General features: G+C 39.5%; 1 protein-coding gene across 23 annotated transcripts in view; it reads left to right on the forward strand.

Moving 5' to 3' along the window:
- Positions 1-20,035, forward strand: part of PKP4 (plakophilin 4) — a 248,241-nt gene that overhangs the window by 90,732 nt on the left and 137,474 nt on the right. The window lies entirely within an intron of this gene.

Genomic DNA, 20,035 nt, shown 5'->3' on the forward strand with positions numbered 1-20,035 from the left:
CCCCACAGCCTAGTAACAGCAGACTGACTACTTCTCAAAATGATGTCACTCTTTTGGGGGTGGGAAGCGAAGCATCTGTACTGACATGATTATATTTTCCAGCTTTTAAGTGCTTCCAGCAATATTTCATATTTCATTGAAAATGTAACTTTAGTGAGTCATGTCTAAGCCTGAAGAAACACTGGTGCTTTTACAAAGAAGTTGAGAGTTTGTCACTGCTGTGATGGCGCATACCTCTAATCCATTCTTGCCTTCCATAACCTGGATGCAATCCAAACCCAATTGTATCCACTCTGACTGATTTATTTGAACTGGCAGAGCTTACGTCGGTAGACTCTAAATGTTCCCTTATGATATATTCCTACACAGAAGAAAGTAAATGTAGTAATTAGGACTGTCTTATTTTATGACTAGAACTATGCAAAATATATGGAGCCATTTCCAATACAGTACTTGTATCTGGAAAATAACATCCCAGCTTCAAAATCCTTTATCCCAGGCGGACTAGAAATGCACAACAAAATAGAGTAGATTGACCACAAAATATTGCAAAGTACAAGATCCCGTTTGTATTCTGTGACTGTTTTAGCTAGCATTTTGACTGCCCGAAATAGGTTTTTAAACATCTTGAGAAAATCATGTTCCCAAGTACAGGTTTTGATTCCCGTAGCAGATTAGTACTGGCAAGTTGGAAGGTCAAGCACCCTTACAGCTCAGAAAAATGTCAAATGGCCACCTGAGAGCCAGGTGGGGAAGGGCGTCAACCAGGAGAACTGAGCCAAAGAAGCCCAGCTCTCTCCCTTTCCCTTCAGCTGGATGGTCTGGAGGGCGGTGCTGGGCAGGCCAGTCATGGTCAGCCCTTCAGCCAGGGCATCCTCACAGCCAGGCAGCCAGCCAGCCAGCCCCTGGGACCCTCTAGAAGAGGCACACAGAGCCCTGGGGGGCTACAGTTTGTCCTGAGGACATCACTGTACCATAGTGAATATTTTTAAATGTTAGGCTTGTTACTATTTATGGTAATAATCTGATAATCCTACCTCATCAGTGAACTCTTACAGAGTTTCACTGTACTCTTGTAAAGAATTCAGTAGTTTCTTGGTAGAATGGGAAGAATGTAGACATTGATGTCAAGCCGACCTGGGTTCAAATCCAGACTCCCACAAAGAGCTTCATGCTATTGGGCAAGCCCCTTAACCTCTCATAGCCTGTTTCCTCTGTAAAATTGCAACAATGCCCAGTTTGTAGGTTATAGGTCATATATTTTAAAATGCTAATAAAGTGCTTGGTACTTAATAGGTGGTCAAGCCCCTATTTAGGAGCAGAGCTGTCTCAGGTGTTTCATGAATATTGAAGTTTTCTGTCTTTGGGGTTTTAGTGATAAAACTGGCATTCAGAACTAATTGCCCCTGAAATGGCCATAGCAAAATGAAGCCACCCACCAGTGTTGAGTGTTGTTTACTCTATTGCTCTTTGTTTCCTGCAGAGCATTAAGTTTATTTTTCATCTTCATCTACCAGAAATCTTTAATTCCCAATCTTTCAGTTTTGTTCGGTGAGTTGAGAAAATCCCACACCCACCTCCTTTTTCTTGTTAAAGCCTGCCTTAGGACTCTTCCTTACCTGAAATGCATTTGAACATTCTGCAGTCCAAAATAATGTAGTATGATTATTCTGAAAGAGCTCTCTGCTGGATCCGAGAAGCCATTAATTGTTTTGAGAATATGAGCCATGGCGGCTTGAAGCGACAGATTCTGACTCAGTGCAGGATGACGTGCTGAAGCAACCTGGTGTGCTTCAGATCCTGCAGCCATCACGGCGGGGTGGGCAGTGCTCTGTTTTGAACCCCAACCCCTTAAAGGAGATTTTCAAACCATCATATTGCAAACAATCCACTCATTTCCTTAAATAAGTTCATGAAAAGGAATTATTTCTTGAACAATTTTAATATTTTCAATTTTAAATATTAGGCCCCAAGTGGTCCGTAATATATATTGTATTAAGTAAGCCCTTATTTATCTGTAAGACATGTCTAGAATTCCTATCAAACAGATGTCAGAGATGAGACTCTAATAGGAAATAGCAATTCCTGACTTGCTTTTGTTACTTGGTGCTAAGAAACAGTGCTCTGATGCTATGGCAGTTAGTGAGTATCTGTATCAGGCACAAATTATTGACAGTTCTTAGTTATTGTTCACATTTATTGAGTACCAGTGTGCATGACACTGACTCACATACTTTGTGTGTGTCACCTCATGTAATCCTCACAGCAGTTCTAAAAGTCTGTCGCTATTATTATCCCCATTTTACAGATGAAGCAGCTGAGGCTTAGAGAGTTTGTGAAACTTAAGTCTACCAGAGTGTAGACACCGTCGTCCATAGCAGAAGCCCTTGTTCCTAGAATGGGGCCTGCTGCATAATAGACACTCAACTGATATATGTTGGATGACTGAACTTCCTCAAGTTCACACATCTGGTCAGAATCCAGGGATTGACAAAGGATTTAATTCCAGGGGACTCTCAGACGCCAAAGCCTCTAGCTTAAACTTATGTCATTTTCCTGCCCCTCCCCTCCTTCAATCGGCCATGTATTAGACAGTTTCAGAGAAACAGAGGACAGGATTCCCGCCCTCTAGATGCATAATCCAATGAAGATGCTTACAACCCAGTAAAGATGTTCAGAATATGCTTGCTAAGCTTCAAAATAGGAGTTGAGGCAACTAGGCAGTAAAACACTCAGCTCTGCCATAAATATGTGTTAATTGGGCTTCAGGTTTAGCCACTGTAAACAATGAGACATCAAAATATCATGGCTTAAACAAGATAGAAATATATTTCTCTCTCATGAAACGTTCCAGAGAGTAGTGGTCCAGAGCTGCCAAGGCAGTGTTGCTGCATAGTTGCTGTGTCTGGGAGTCAGGCAGCTCCCAGTTCTCATTAGGTCCTGCCAGGAGGGAGGGAGGGATGGAGAGCCAGGGGAACAGATGCATTCCTTTTTGGAGGGCGTGGTCTAAAGAGGCTTGTTCCTCTTAGGCATTGAACTGCGTGAACTGGGTCGTTTGGCCACAGTGAGCTGCCCCAAAGGCTGGTAATGCAGGCTCCAGCTGAACAGCCATGGGTTCGGATAAAATGATTATCAACAAACAGCAGTTTCTGCCACAGTCTACTTGGGAAGCGTGTGGGTGCCCTGGCACCTGGGCCTCGTTACTCCTCTGCCGTCTTTTCTACCTGCCTTACTCTACCCTCCTTTTGATTAGCGCTAGGCTGGGCTGAGCTGTACTGGATGTTCATGGTGGTCCAGAAAGGAACAGTATCAGAATCACTACACTGATTTTTATATTCTCTGTTTAACATTTGTAAATAAGAAATGCTGTGGAGGATAGACCAAAATTTTGTTTCCTTGTGTTCCTTTTTTTAGAATTTATTTTATTGGCATATAGTTGATTTACAGTGTTGTGTTAATTTCTGCCGTGCAGCAAAGTGATTCGTATACATATATATATATATATGTACATTCTTTTTCATATTCTTTTCCATTATGGTTTATCAGAGGATATTGAATATAGTTCCCTGTGCTATGTATACTAGTGTATATCTGCTAATCTCAAACTCCCAGTCCATCCTTCCCCCACCTCCCCCTCCCCCCTTGGCAACCACAAGCCTGTTCTCTTATGTCTGTGAGTCTGTTTCTGTTTTGTAAATAAGTTCATTTATATCATGTTTTTGAATTCCACACATAAGTGATATCATATGGTATTTGTCTTTCTCTTTCTGACTTACTTCGCTTAATGGGATAATCTCTAGGTCCATCCACGTTGCTGCAGATGGCATTATTTCATTCTTTTTCATGGCTAAGTAGTATTCCATTGTATATATGTACCACATCTTCTTTATCCATTCATCTGTCAGTAGGCGTTTAGGTTGTTTCCATGTCTTGGCTATTGTGAATAGTGCTGCTATGAATATAGGGGTGCATGTGTCTTTCTGAAATATAGTTTTGTTCAGATATATGCCCAGAAGTGGGATTGCTGGATCATGTGGGAACTCTAGTTTTGTGAGGAACCTCCATACTGTTCTCCATAGTGGCTGCACCAATTTATATTCCCACACAGTCTACGAGGGTTCCCTTTTCTCCACACCTTCTCTAGCATTTGTTATTTGTAGATTTTTTTTAATGATGGCCATTCTGACCTGTGTGAGGTGATACCTCGTAGTTTTGATTTGCATTTCTCTAATAATTAGCAATGATGAGCATCTTTTCATGTGTCTGTTGGCCATCTGTATGTCTTTGGAGAAGTGTCTATTTAGGTCTTCTGCCCATTTTTCGATTGAGTTGTTTTGCTGTTGAGTTTGATTTCCTTGCGTTCTCAGTAAGTTTCTATCTTTAAATGCTTTTTTAAGTTTGTTTCCCCTTTAAGCCTAAATATGCCAATTTTTGAAACCCTGTTAATATTGCTTAAATTTTTAAAAATCTTCATTGAACTTTTCATGCTATTGCCATCTTGTAAAAGAGTAATAGAAATTGCCAAATATGCCTAGTATGAGTAATTAATGTTGCTATGAGATCCTAAATGTTGCATTTCTATTTCTTTACTTCTCTGTTTCTGCATTTGGAAAAATTATACTACCCCAGGGTCTTAAATTTAAATGTATTTTTGTAATGTCATCAGGTTTCTCTCCAGAGTTACAGTTGTCAGCATTTTCCCCCTATTACCTGAAAGCTTCTTCCCCTGCAGTTTATAATTGGAAATGAGTAAATTTCAAAGTGTAATCTCAACGAAAACATTCCTTTTTTAGGAAAACAAAAGAAGTTTTCTAATTCAAACATTTTGATCCATAAGAGTAAGAAAGTTATCTATCCTTTTTCAACTTTTCATTCTCAGTACCTAGAACAATGCCCAGCATGTCAGTACAGTACTCAAATACTTGTTGGCTAAATCATATTTAACTTTTTAAATTAAAAAAATTTCCCATTTTTAATCTGTATGCTTAGATTAAAAAATTGCAAAATTACATACTTAAAGTGTTTTGACTATAGCAACTACCCCCCAAATACCCAATGTGTTCACATACAGCACATGCACACACACACACGTATGCACACCTGTGTGCATGTATACACATGCATTTGTTTGGAGGTCAGGCCACTGGCAACTTCAGCCCTTTGAAACATACTAAAAATGACCATGAAAATGGCTTTAGGCCCTCACCCTCAACCTTATTCCCTCTAGTTTACAACATATAATTTGGTCGTCACTGTATTTTTGTAGAATATGTTTTGGATGTACAAATTTAGCCAAGGAGTTGTAGGGAAGGGAGGTGAGAGGGACCAGAGGGCAGGAAAGAGAAAGGATGGAGATCAAAATTCCAAGAGGAACTGTGACAGCACCAGGTGACATTCCTACATCAGGGAAGGAGACAGGACAGCTGATGGGCAGGCTCCAGGGATTAGTGATGCCTCCATATGGTTGTGGTTATGCATGTTTCGTTAGTAAGATGATTATCAATTATTTAGAAAAGTATGTGTGTTCCATACATTCTATTTAACAAGTCAGGAGAAAGCATGATACCTTAGGAGTATTTGAAATCAGAAAATAAATTGGCATTTGAAGGAGCAGCTTTGGATATCCAGAAATTTTAATTCTATGAAACAGCTCTTTACTCAAAGATGATGGAGAAATGAAAAATTATTAAATGGTATAAAGAATCCATGTAGCCAGGTTTAGAAAGGAATGCGTTAAAAGGTTGTAACTAGGGAGAATAGAACTGAGGGACTAGACTAGTTCTACCCATCCTAGTTATCCTTACCAGAGAGGCCAAGTAGAGTTTTGTTGACAGGATAATAATTAGTGTTTACTGAGCACTTGGACCAGGCACCGTGCAGGTGATGGCAGTGTGTGTATTGATTAAATTCCCCATCGCTCTGTGATTTAGGAATTAACACAGATTCTCTCTCTTGAAATGCGAGGACCTGAGGTGTAAGTGGGTTAAGTTGCTCTGTGTGTGGTTCACACAATTCATAACCAATTAGCAGGAATCTTACCCTCACCCCATTCTGCCGCCAGTGGCAGAGCTTGTGCCCCTGCCAGGCTTCAGGAGAGCCATGCTTAGTTGAAGCAAAACTACTGCCTAGTTTGTGGCTCTAAGCCAGCCACGTGAGATGGTGTTTCCAAGCCTCAGTCTGTGTGCTGGATAATGGGGGTAAAAGTAATCAGTTGACTCCCTACCGCATAAAAGCATTGTGAGGCTCATGAGAATAAAAGCACTTAGAAATCCTCTACTTTGTAAAAATTGTTACAAGACGTTGTTATGATATTCTTATAATCAGCAAAATAAGAATATAGTTATTTCCACTTAGGAAGTATTATGTATTGATAACATTGTGCACTAAGAAATAAGGGTTAGAGTAATTTAGGCCTCAAATATTTTCAAGTTAAGAAATCTTTATTTTGTTCTCCCTGCCATAAATATCTTACTCTACACCCCACCTCACTCCCCCGGCCCCTCACCCCCCAGCTTAGCGGGAGAAGTCCTGGTTATATCGTGTTCCTTTCAGTCCGATGGTATGTAAACTGCATAAGGGGACAGTGATAGTAATGAAGAATTTGTTTTCTTTGGTGACTCCTTTTGCGCTGAGTATTGAATGCGGTCTGAATGGAACGTGCCACCAGAAGCCAGAAGGTCCTTCGGTCATCCATCCACCTCTGTCTACACACGTTCGTTATCCATATATAACCGGCTGTTGGATAAGTTCACATGCATCATCTGTCCAGACTTTAGGAGAGCACAAAGCCATGTCAGGAGAGAGCCCTCTTCACCTGCAGGTGCAAACTGGGAGTGGTAACCATGAAGTGACATTTAAGGAAGGTGGAGCTCAATGAGTGAACCTTCACTGTCTCCTCTTCCTCTAACTCCCCACCCGCTGCCTTCTACCAAATCTGCCAGATCTGCCTTCTACCAGATACCTTCTACAGACCTGGTTCCATCCTTTCCACATGCACCATGCCAGAGACCCAACTCTTGTAGTCTTGAGTCCTAAGCATGGCAGAGAGCAGGCCTAACTTCCACATTTAGTTGGGAGCTACTGGGCACAAGACAGTTGAGCATTACTTCTGATTAGCTTGCTTACCTCAGGAGGAAGCCTCTCTTTGCTTCCCCTTTTGGGGGCGTGGCTTCCTCACCTGGCGCCTAGGCCGCCTCTTTCTCTGTCTACTCTCATGTTAACAGCTGTTTCCTTTTCCTGCTTTCTCAGCTTTGTCCTTTTTGCTCTTCCTACAAGCCTACCAGCAGCACTGTCTGCTATTGTTTTTGTTCAAAGAAAGTGAGGTGGAGAGAGTTTTAAAAATTTGAGGTATGGGTAAGTCTGTTCTTTTAAGTTGTAAATTGCTGGAGGGCAAGTGCCCTTGTTGTACATTGCAGAGCATTAATAAAATCTCATGAACTTAATGCTTTTTATAGTAACAAAGCACAACCGTAATGGGATTTAAGCAGATGCAGAAGTTAGGATTTTCCTAATAATACCTGCATTCAGTTCATAATCTTCACACTTACTTAAACTTGCTTCCAGTAGTTATTTGGCATATCCATGAACAGTCATAGCTATTCATTTATGTGTGTGTATGTGTGTGTGTGTGTTATGTGTATATCTGTATATTTACCACCTAGTGTCATGCTTGTTTCAAACCTGGTACCATAGAATTTCCTATCTGTAAGCTATTGATAAAACTTCACAAGTGCATTGTATGATTTAATTAATGTTCATAAAAATTCTTTGAAGGTAAGATCTCTACATTTGGCATTTATGCCAAGAATTATGATTGCTTTCTTCATGTAATTCCCAGGACTCAGTTTCTCCTGCATATAGTTTCTCTCATGATCAGTCAAAAAAGGTTTATATGTAATACCTTTGAGAGTATTTCAAAATTAGAAGCTTTTTTTTGGTTGAGGTAGTTACTGGATTATTCTTGCTGGTTTTAATCTTGAAAAAAATGAACTGTAAACTCAGATTAACTTGATTATCTCTTCAATCATTTACTCCTGAAATACCTTTTGACATTTGGATTCTACCCATCGAACTCTGCATTAGGCTGTCAGATTATTTTTTAAATGTATGCTGAATTTGTAGTACTATTCTAGGATTTATCTGAACTGAGTTTTGTTGAAGTAGAGAATTCTATGTGATATACTCAAAATAATATTAAATAACATGAATAAGAAAAAGATTTCAAATGTCAATCTTTTTAGATTCCTTGGCCCAAAGAACTTAGTGAAGTTCTTTCCCCAATTTATTTTTTCATATAGTTTTGGGTTTCTTTTGGTTGTTGTTCAAACATCATTTTTCTTCAGATTTTTGCTTCACTTTCCTTGAAAGATTATGAAAACCATTTTTATTACTGCATTCAGAGAAATCTACAAACAGAAGATGCTTAAGTGAAGATGGTTAGATGGCAAAAACAAAAGGCACTGCATATTTAAAACCTGATGCTTTTTGGAATGTTCCTTTTCTAAGTAGTCACAAGATATTTGGGAGTTCAGTTGACCTCAGTATAAAGGAAACAAAGTGAAATTTTTGTTGGGAAAATAGTAGCATAGGGCATGAGCCAAAAAATGTAAGCGGTTGGCAGTACAAGTAAGGTGTCAAATTCAACCTAATTTCACTTTTGAGAAAAAGATTCCCTCTCAGACAGTTCAGCTTGGTGGATAGAAGATAAGCATTAAAAACAAACCAAAAAAAAAAAAAACCAAAAAAAAATCCCAGCCGGGGGAGCATTGAGGCACAGATTATGAATAAAAAGCAGTTGAGGTCTGACTTATGGATTGAGAGAAAAATAGGCGTGGAGCATATGCACAAATGGCTGAAATATCGAAGTTCAGGCAGGGAAAGGTAAGAGATGAGTTGGAATCACACAGCACAAGCCTAGAGTAAATCAAAGCCTTTTTTTTTTTTAATGTTCATTCTGTCGCTGGACGCTGGGTGATTTTAGAAAAGACACTTGACTTCTCAGCATTTCAGCTTCCCTACTGACAAGGTAGCCAGGGATGGTATGCTCGCTGTTCAGAGAATGGCCTTTGGGGTCTGACCAATCTGGCTTGAACTTTGAACTCATTTTTAATGTAAGTGTTAAGTCAGCATAGTAACTTATCTGTGGCAAGTAAGTATGTTTCAAGAATTTGATCAAGAGAACTGCTTGCGAAATGCAAATTTGTATTCTTTTGCATATTTTAAAGAGGAAAAGCAGACTAATAGAGGAAAGAAGAGCCTGAAATATTAATACAACTAAATTTTAAATAGTACATATAACATTACACTTATACCAAAACCAGCAGATATTACATGATAAGAAAACTCTAAACCACTATCTGTCCCTCATGAATATAAATATAAAAATCTATTACAAAATATTACCAAGACCAAACCAACAGTATATAAAAATTTAACTCATCATGACCAAGTATGGTTTATCCCAAGAATGCAAGGTTGGCTTAGCATTTGAAAATTAAGCAATTGTAATTCACCATATTAATAGAAAAAAAGAGGAAGCCCACATCATTATCTCAGTGGATAAAGAAAAAGCATTTGATAAAACGCCAATGCCCATTTATGATGGAGTCTCTCAGCAGACTTGGATAAAGGGCATTTATGAAGAACCTAAAGCTAGTATTACATTTAATGATGGAAGACTGAATACATTCCCGCTAAGATTTTAACCAGTACAGTAAGGCAAGAAAAAGAAATAAAGGGCACAAAAATTGGAAAGGAAAATGAAAACTATCCTTTTACACAGAGGACATGATTTTATATGTAGAAAACTCTAGAGCAGGAGTCAGCAAACTACGGCCAGGTTTGGTCTGTCACCTATTTTTGTATGAACTGTGACTGTGACCTAAGATGGTTTTTACATTTTTTTTGCCTGTTCGAGTGTAAGATGGATAAAACTATGTTAGAAAACAGTTTGACAATTTCTTATAAAGTTAATCATATGCTTAACCTCGCCATCCAACAGTTCTCCTGGGTATAACCCAGGAATGAATGAAATAAATACGTCCACACAAAAACTTGTATACAAATGTTTATAACACCATTTGTGGGTATTTACAGTACCCCCAGATTAAACAGCTTAATTGTCTGTCAGTAGGTAGGTGAATAAACAAATCACATTCATACTGCCAAACAAGAAACCACTGATACACACAGCAATATGGATAAATCTCAAAAATATACTAAGTTAAAGAAGCCAGACACAGAGGAGTTCATACTACACTATTCCATTTACATAAAATTTTAGAACAGGCAGAATTCACCTACAACAACAGAAAGCAAACCCATGGTTGCCAAGGAGTAGGGGGAGGGGCAGTACTGAAAAGGAGTTAAGGCAATTTTGGGAGGGTAACAAATATCCTAAATCTGATTGGAGTTTGTAGTTCATTGTTGTGTATGTTTAGGAAAACCCAGCAAACTCTGCATCTTTAAAATGGGTATTATTGTATGTAAGTTATGTCTCAAAGGTGACTTTAAAATAAAAAATATTATGTGTTTTTAAAAATCCTAATGTGGCTTGGCTTAAACTGGATTGTGAGCTTCAGCAGAGCACAAGCTCTTTGGTAGAGAATTTTTTAATCTCCTGCATTTAGCTCGGTACTAGGCGCCCAATAAATACTTTTGAGCAAATACCTCGAGTAAAAGATAGAAACGGGGTGACCTAGTAGGCTGGGAGTAGAAGAACAAACCTCTCTGCAGTTCAGCCAGTGAGGCTCAAGGGCCAGAGTTCCAGTCTGTGCCGAGGCTGGGTGAAGCTGTTGTATATAAAGTTTTCGTTTTACATTTGTTCATCCTAACATTTATTTTTCTACTGTAGAGGAATGTGTGCAGTAAATCTGCCACGGCTGGAATTATAGATAAAGTCTTTGGGAGGGCAGACAGGGATTCAGACGATTAACTGTCTGTGGAGTACTTTATACAGTATAGGAAACGATTTCACTGAAATAATGTAAGGAGCCTGTGTTGGTAGTTCTAATAAAATCAAGCCTGACTCACCTATTTGAGGACCAGGATTATGGAAATAACATCTTATACTTCAGGAGTATTTTAAGATTGAAACAGTTATATTCATATTTACATACCAAGAAACAGAATTGGATGGGTAAGTAAAACTTTAACCCTGTGGAAAAAATTTTAATATTTGTATCTGGCTTCTCTGTGTTAGCACTGAAGAAATCGCTTTAGGTTATACAACTCCCTAAATGTTAAGTTTCCAGTATTACCAGAGGGTACTTTTACAGAGGAGGATCATGTTTTATTTCACATCTGAAAAATGAACTTGAGTCAGTGTTCTGCTTTTTAATCCCTTAAAATGTTATTGCAGTATATTTCAGAGTTTGGGGAAGTTCTTAGTGGGCTTGCGGCTTCGTCCCTGTCAGGGAGGAGTGATTTGGTTGAATATGCACCCCGCGTGCCCACCCCCGCCCCGGATTTTGGCTTCTTCCCCTACCCTTTGCTGTTCAGCACTCTGGGAACTGCTGGGCCTACAAGTAGTTAGGTGCAGTCACCCCTCTGAAGTCCATCCATATTTCATCCCTGTTTCTTTTACCCCTAATAACTCATTGGCTCATCTTTGCCTTATCATGAAGCATTTGGTTTTTTGGCTTGTTTGGATCAAGAGATGTGTTTAATCCAGGGGATGCACTGTTGTATTCTTACTTACGTTGTGTTCTTATAACTGGACATAGATGTATCCTTGAAGAGAGAAGAAAATTGACCCCCACCTATGGAATGTTTGCAGTTAGTTGGTACTTAATCGATACACACCAGACGTGGTATTTTGGCAGATGGGACTACTTCCTTCTGGCAGAGGGTCTTATGGGGTTGGTTCAGCCTTCCTCTGGCAGCCTTACTCTCAGGTAGTTTAAAAAAAAAAAACATCAGGATTTCTTGGGGTGTAGTTGGTAGACTGCCTTCCTCAGAATCATCCGTTATGTCTGCTTGTGAAAAATTAATCCTAAAATAGAATTAGGAGAGAAAAAACCTACATTTGGCAATCACCATAGTAATAATTGTTTAGGGCACGAATCACCAATGGCTGCTAAAACTAGTGGATAAGGATGATGAGAAACAGGATATTTATATAATCTATTTACATAGTCTCAAAGTATCTCCCTACAAGATGTTATTAATTACAGAAGGAAAACAAGTGGCTTTACGGTGGAACAACCTGATACACACCACCTAAATCAAGTGTTCTAAGTTAAAACTAACAATAATGGGACAAATAAATATGATGTGCCTTTTCCCACTTTCCCCTCCCCCTCAGTTTAACATGCATAGGTGAATTTGAGTAAGCTAAAATTTAGGCATAATTTCCTTCCCTCTGGTCCTTTCTGTGCGTAAAATATCCTAACCAGTATCTCTGGACCATGATTTCCAAAATGGAGCAAAAGCTTTGGTTGCCTTTCAGACTATACTATATGCCATAATATATCAGCAGTTTTTGACTGGTGTATTTCTGTACCTTGACAACATACAGATACCTTTGATCTTACCTAGCTAGGTCATTTGCCTAGCCGTTTGCCTCTCTGTACAAACATCTGTTTTAAAGTTTTGAACAGTATGACTTCTTTGGTTCCTAGATGGGGTTCTTGTAAAGAACACAGACCTTCCAAAAATATTCATACAGACCTACATAGGATTTGTTAGGGCTAATTGGCATCTACCAGTGTATTGCTGTAGGACCTCCATGTCTCCTGGGATATATTAGTCACCACCAACGCTTGATCCATTTCCTTGATGAACTTACTCTGCAGATATCAGTGCTTTCAGTGGTCTGGTGCTCAGTGTGATTCTGCAGTCACCGTTTGTAAGGTCACCGTTTCTAGAAGAGTGAAGGCTCCTCTCCATGGGTTGCCTTGCATGTAAGATGTTGGCAAATCACCAGAGACTATGTCAACCACCTTTTACCTTCTTATGAGAACATGTTTTATCCTCCTAAAGTTCATTTTAAATAGACAAATTTGGAATTGAAAACAGGCAACTTTTTTCTCATTTATAATTTATTAATAAGCAGAGGGAGAAGGCAGAGATCGATTTAACTTCAGAGCCCAGAATTTTAATCTTTCATGTTGACTAGTTTGGAAAGGGTCATTAATATTCCGATGCCCATATTTTGCATTTATTAACAAAATTTTAAATTAAAAAAGTTTTTTTATTACAATGATTTTATTGACAATATAGTGGCTTAGTTTGATAAATATTATTTTCTTTCAATCATTGCTTTAAAAATCGTATGGACTTTTAGAAATGAAAACGTCTAAGTTGTGTAAAATATTTACAATTATGCCTAGTATGTGTGGTTGTGGTTTTAAAAAGTGTTCTCAAATGATTCAACCTAATGTAAATGGCATTTTACCTCAGAGCAATGTGGCTAATGGTAATAGCATTGTCCCAACGTCTTAAAGGAGAAAACACCAGAAGGGTCAGGCACACACTCTCCTGAGGCCCCTTCTGTGGCTCTGCTCCAAACAAAGTTACATTTATAGATATCTCAGGAAAAAAAAATTATTCTACTGCCAATGACAAGTTAAGTCGGACAGTCTGTTAATGTGAAGAAATGTTGCCTGAAACATAGACATCTACTTGTAATGTACATCAAGGCGGATTAGTGAGTGAACCTATAGCATTATTGCCAGAATTATAAGAAAGGTACCTGTGAATGAAATTATCATAACATAATAAAAAGAAACTATGGCGATGTGTGTTAATGTTTTTAAGGCAAGTTTATTGAGGCATAATTTACATACAACAAAATGTACCCTTTTAGTGAGCAGTTCTATGAGTTTTGCAAATGAATACAGTCAAGATTTAGAACATTGGGACTTCCCTGGTGGCTCAGTGGTTAAGAATCCGCCTGCCAATGCAGGGGACACGGGTTCGATCCCTGGTCCGGAAAGATTCCACATGCCATGGAGCAACTAAGCCCGCGTGCCACAACTACTGAAGCCCGCGTGCCTAGAGCCTGTGCTCCGCAACAAGAGAAGTCACCGCAATGAGAAGCCTGCGCACCGCAACCAAGAGTGGCCCCCGTTCGCCGCCAACTGGAGAAAGCCCAAGCGCAGCAATGGAGACCCAACTCAGCCAAAAATAAATAAATTAAAAAAAAAAAAAAAGATTTAGAACATTTCCATCGTCCCAGAAAACGCTGTGTAAAAGGTTTTTCAGAAGGTGGCTGTGAGTCGTCTTTGGACAAACAACCGTGTGACACAGCAAGCACTTTGCCACTGAGACTGAGACTCCATGGTGGGGTGATCCCCAGTGCGCCTCTTTGGCTGCACTGTCTGCTAGGGTGGCAGCGTGATATCTCTTCAACATAAGATCTTTCCAATTTGACAAACTCGTAGAGTCCACCTGCTTCTCGGTCCCAATGGAGAATCCCTGGAGCTCTGTGTTCTGGTGAAAAACAGTGTTCGCAGCTGCTCTCATTGCTAAAATTCTATAGCTGTGGATTTTAAAGTTTATGCAAGAGTGGACATTTATGTGTTTTTTTTGTTGTTTTATATTGTATTTATTTGGTTGTGCAGGTCTTAGTTGCGGCAGGCTTGCTCCTTAGTTGCAGCTCTCTGGCTTCTTAGTTGCGGCACGTGGGCTCCTTAGTTGAGGCATGTGGCATCTAGTTCCCTGACCAGGGATCAAACCCGGGCCCCCTGCATTGGGGGTACGGAGTCTTAACCACTGTGCCACCAGGGAAATCCCGACATATATGTTTTAAGTATTCAACATTTATCGTTACTTTGTTAGTTTAGGTTTAGGTTTGCAAAATTAGTACTTTAAGAGAAAATTTTAAAACTTCTGGAAAACGAATGAGGTACCCTACCAGGAATGCACAGTCTAGGCAGCCTAGCCTTTTAAAGATGTCAATGACAGAGAAAACAGATTAGATTGCTGTGCTGCTTATTTATGGTTTTTTATGTCCAAAATACAACTATATATTCAAAGTGACTTGCATGAATCAATTTTTTTTAGAATAACATTTTGCAAATACAATTACTTAATTGTCATTATTTATTCTTTTCACTGTTAAGTATTAATGGTCATTCTCTAACATAATTCTGGTTTGCCTGATACGCTTAAAAGGAAAAGAACAATTTCCTTTCTTACTGTTAAAATTCCCACCAGGCCTGTGGTCTTTGGGTTAACTTTACCAAAGCAATTAAAGCTATTACAAGGACACGGTTTTTATTTGGCCAGATAGAGAACCCCAAACTGTTTGTTTCTAGGTTAGAGAAAATGCATTAATTTGTTTAGCACTACTAGTGTTTCTCTAAATCTTCCCTTTACTGTAACAGCAAATGCAAGTGGGTGAGCCAGTTTCTTGGCTGTGAAGCCACTCGCAGGGTAATTGATCAAATTGGCAGGGACTTAGCTTGCCTGCTGCTCTACTAAAACCATCTCAGCCAGGATTCTCCCACCTGGTATTTGATCACCCTTGGCCCTTCTTTATCCCAAAGAATACAAGTATAAACTGAATATAACTAAGTTTTATAAGAGAGATGTCAGCCACTTATTTACCCTAGCTCCTAAGGAAAAAAAGTATTTTCCTAAAGAGTAGTTTCCTAAAATATAGGCATATCTGTTCCTAAAATCTTTTGACTTTGTGCAGAAATTTTTTTTTAGTCTTTGCAACTATTTATATTTGCTAATTTACCAGTGCTTACTCTGCTTAGCTGTACTATCAACCTCATTTTTCAATTATGTTTGCAAAGTTAATTACACTTATCTGTAAATGGAAAAATCAGAATAAGTATTTCATATTAACATAATAGCTTTAGAAAAGTAATTTTGCAGCCTTTTATTGCAATATTAAGTAACAAATGGTCACTTTGAAAGAGCCAAATTCGATTTCAGTGCTTTTGTTAAATAAACATAATAGACTTGTAGTAATATGCCATGCTTCTGTATTGTGATTGTGGTAGGCAGAATAATGCTCCTCTCTCCAAAGATACGAGGTCCTAATACCTGGAGCTTGTAAATGTTACTTTATTTGAAAGAGGTCTTTATGGGTGTAATTAAATTAAGGGCCTTGAATGTGGGAGATAATACTGGATTATCCAGGTCAGCTCTAAATGCCTTCACAAATGTCCATAGAAGAGAAGCAGAGGGAGATTTGACACGTGTTCAGAAGAGAAGGCAGGGTCAAGGTGGAGACAGAAATAGCAGTGTTGGGGCCACAAGCCTAGGTAAGCCAGCAACCACCAGAAGCTGTAAGAGACAAAGAACAGATTCTTTCCTTCAACGTCTGGGATGAATATATCTCAGCTTACAACCTTGATTTTAGTCAAATGAAGCTAATTTCAAATTTCTAGACTCCAGAACTAGGAGAGTATAAATTTCTGTTGTTCTAAGAAACACTAAGTTTATGGTGATTTGTTATAGCAGGCATAGGACATTAATACAGGTTTTGATACCAGGAGGTGGGATGCTGATGTAACAAATACCTAAAATGTGGAAGTGGCTTTGGAATTGGATAACAGGTAAAGGCTGGAAGAATTTTGAGGCACATGATAGAAAAAGCCCAGATTGCCTTAAGCTGACTGTTGGTGGAAATATAGACATTAAAGGTGCTCCCAGTGAGAGCTCAGAGGAAATGACGAATATATAACTGAAAACTAGAGGAAAATTGATCCTTGTTAAATAGAGGGAGAAAACTTAGATGAATTGTCTCCCACAGTTGTGTCTAAAGGATGTAAGTGATGGACTTGGTATTTAGCTGAAGAGATTTCCAAGCAAAGTGTTGAAGATGTGGCCTGGTTTCTTCCTGCTGCTCATAGTAAAATGCGAGAGGAAAGACATAAATTGAGGGAAGGACTCTCAAGCAAAAGCAAACCACAACTTGAGGATTTGGAAAATTCTCAGCCTATCCAGATCACAAAAGACAGTAAGATTAGAAGATTCACTGTTAGGTAAGTGTGCTCTGGAAAGAATGCCAGGGGTGTAGGTGGACAGTCTTTAGTACTGAAGGGATTAGATGTGTGACTCATGGGTCCCGTCAACCATCTCAGCAGAATACTGGAATGGAGATAGGATCATCCAGGAAAGATCTGTGGAGGACCCTCTTTTTTAATGGCATGAATATACAGGAGACCTACAAGGTTTTTGAGAATATTATATCAGCAGCGACAATGCCAGTTTGACTGAAAGGGACAGAGACAGGGTGAAACATAAGAAAGCTGTTGGACTTCCAAAATTGCATAGTCAGAAAACAGGCTTATAAAACTACTCAGGTGCAAATATGTGCTACCCTTCAAGAAAAAGGAAAAATTACACCAAGGGTAGAGCCTCAAGCCACAGAATATTATTCCCAGGCCTTGAAACCTTGTCCCCACTGGATTTTGAAATTACTTGGTCTGGGTGGCTCCTTTTCCTTCCATTTTTCTCCCTTTTGAAATAGGGATGTCATAAGTGAATTGTCTCCCACAGTTGTGTGGAAAGCATGTAAGCAGTGAACTCGGATATTTAGCTGAAAAGATTTCCGAGCAAAGTGCTGTCATATAGGAATATTAAGAGTAGGGTTTTCTTTTGGCTCTAGAGGCAAGTAATTTGCAGACATTACCTGATCACACTGTGGATCAGGCCCCCACTAACTGCCAGGTTGTGCCTGGGCGCTGGGCCTAAGATCTGTCACCCCAAGGGACAGGTGACTGACAACTCACCCCCTGAGGCCTAAGACCCTCCACAACCTAGAGGACCCACCATACCTGCACCTGAAGCTCAGTGGGATCGCTGTGCTCAGCTGTCTACACCCCTTTCCCTCTGACAATCCACAGGTTTTTGTACTACTTCCTGAGACCTAAGTACTCAATCTCTCACACCTCACATTGCCTTCCTTTTGTCACCAGAAGTCCATGCCTGTCTGGTTATCCTGTTAGCTGCCAATTTCCCATCCCCATCCTTCTGTCTGTCCTCTTGTCCAGTCTAACCCCATTCTCCCCATGCTGCCTCCCCAACCCTTCTCCCACGTCCTCTGGAACTCCTGCTCTGTGGTCAGCCACTAACCCCACATCCTCAGCCTTCTCATCTTTCCTTCCCCGCTTGTCTCCTTAATAGCAGTCTGGTTGTCCCCTGAGGGGACCCCACATTCAGTGAAACCCACTCTAGGGGTATCTGGTTATTCTCTTAATCTCTGGCTTTCTTGAGCTCGGGAAAGAGTCTTTATTCTCCTTGCTCCCCAGTCATTCACATTTGCACTCCCTGCACTAGGCCTGCTCCTTTGAGACTCCCTTGCCCAGCTGCGTCACCCCCTCCTTCTCCTCAGTGCTGTCATTTGACCACCTTCTGGTTACTCAGCCTCGTTCACTGCAGACTCGACTCCCAGTTCCCGGCCACTCCTCCAGCTCCTCCACCATGAGTCTCTAGGTGACCTCAGTATCCACCCGGACAGCCCATCCAGTCTCTGGCAGAGCAGTTCCTTGGCTTCCTCATGTGGAGTGACCTTTTCCTTTAAACATTGTATTCTCAGACCAAAAAACCCTGTCCTTTAGCTCACTTCCTTTGTACTGGCCCCAAAATAATTCTTCATCTTTATTAAAAACTATTCGTTGGTCTTGCCGCTTTCTCTATACCTTGAGCAACCCTACCATTGATATACTAAATTCACATGGTCTGAGAATAGGGCAGGTAGGACTCCCCACGGAGAAATCAGAATGCCATATCTAGAAGAAAGGTAAAAAGATGCTAGGTGGCACAGGCAACAGGTGTCCATTATATAATGCTTGCAACACTGCGTATTTCCAGTGTATTGGGTTGGCCAAAAAGTTCGTTCAGTTTTAAGTAAAAAAGACACTTTTCATTTTCACCAAGAATTTTATTGAACAATGTATTTATTAACCAAATGAACTTTTTGGCCAGCCCAATATTGTGATTACTATTTGCTTGCTTGAAATAAATAGTCCTGAATATTCTCATTGTATTAATAGATTCTAAGGAATTTGTCTCATAAAAGCCATGCCTAGTCAATTAAATATAAATACATGTTTATTTAGTGAAAGGATAACTTCTAATTGTGCTCTAGGTAGTTCAGGGAGTTCCCCAGTCTTCTAAGAGGAAGGCCAAATACGACATCAAAAATGAAAGAAAGGAAACAAGGGACCAATCTTATGTAAACTTTAAGTGCTTATAAAGTAATTAAGGTTTAAGATTGTTCAGTCAGTTCTTTCTTCTCTGGAGCTTGTTGCTGTATTTGTAATTGTGAGCCATCTGTCCTCCTGCCCAGTAGGCTTCTGGGACACCACCTTTCCCTTACAGCAGGTAAATGTTAAGGACATGTAAACTGATTTTAATAGTAGAGCAGAATGTAATTAGAAAGGCAGATCTGCTATAGAAACATTGTACCATGCATTACAAAACTAAATGTAAAGATTAGAGCCACACCACTGGGTGTTTCTAGTAGCATAAATAACAGATTTGGTTGTGTAAAAATGACTTCATGAACAGTCCTCTGTCCTTTGTTTTGAATGTTTGTGAAATGTTTTACTCTGTCTCCAGCACCCTTTACAGCCAAAATGTGGGAAGAGTTGGTTAAATGTATTGTATTTAAACGTAAAGATGGATGGCGATGATTTGGATTTGCTTTGAGTTGATTTTCTGATGGTTGTGATGGATTTTGCTCATGCTATCTGTATTCTCACCTGCTCTTACTTTTGGTCATGAGATAATTTGTAGGATGGCTGCCATTTTGTGATAATCCACAGACGTAAACTACTTTTTTTCTCAGTAACCTGTTTTTTGTTATTAGTATACTGTCCCAGCTGAGCAACAGGCCAAGTCTAAGTGTAATCTACTATGAGACTGAGGTGGTTTTAACCTCAAGGTTTCTTTTTCTATGGTTATTTTGGCCACTGTTTATTTAACTCAAGGTACAGTACTTTAATACTCCTGATCAAATTCTAAGGGCAGTACATTTGTATTCTGTCATAATCACAATGGAGACAGAATATGGTTCAGATATTTAAACAAATATTTATGAACCAGAATAAGGATTCAATAGTTACCTGTG

The sequence above is a fragment of the Balaenoptera physalus genome (genome assembly GCF_965194825.1).
Source record: "Balaenoptera physalus genome assembly, chromosome: 6".
NCBI lineage: Eukaryota > Metazoa > Chordata > Mammalia > Artiodactyla > Balaenopteridae > Balaenoptera > Balaenoptera physalus.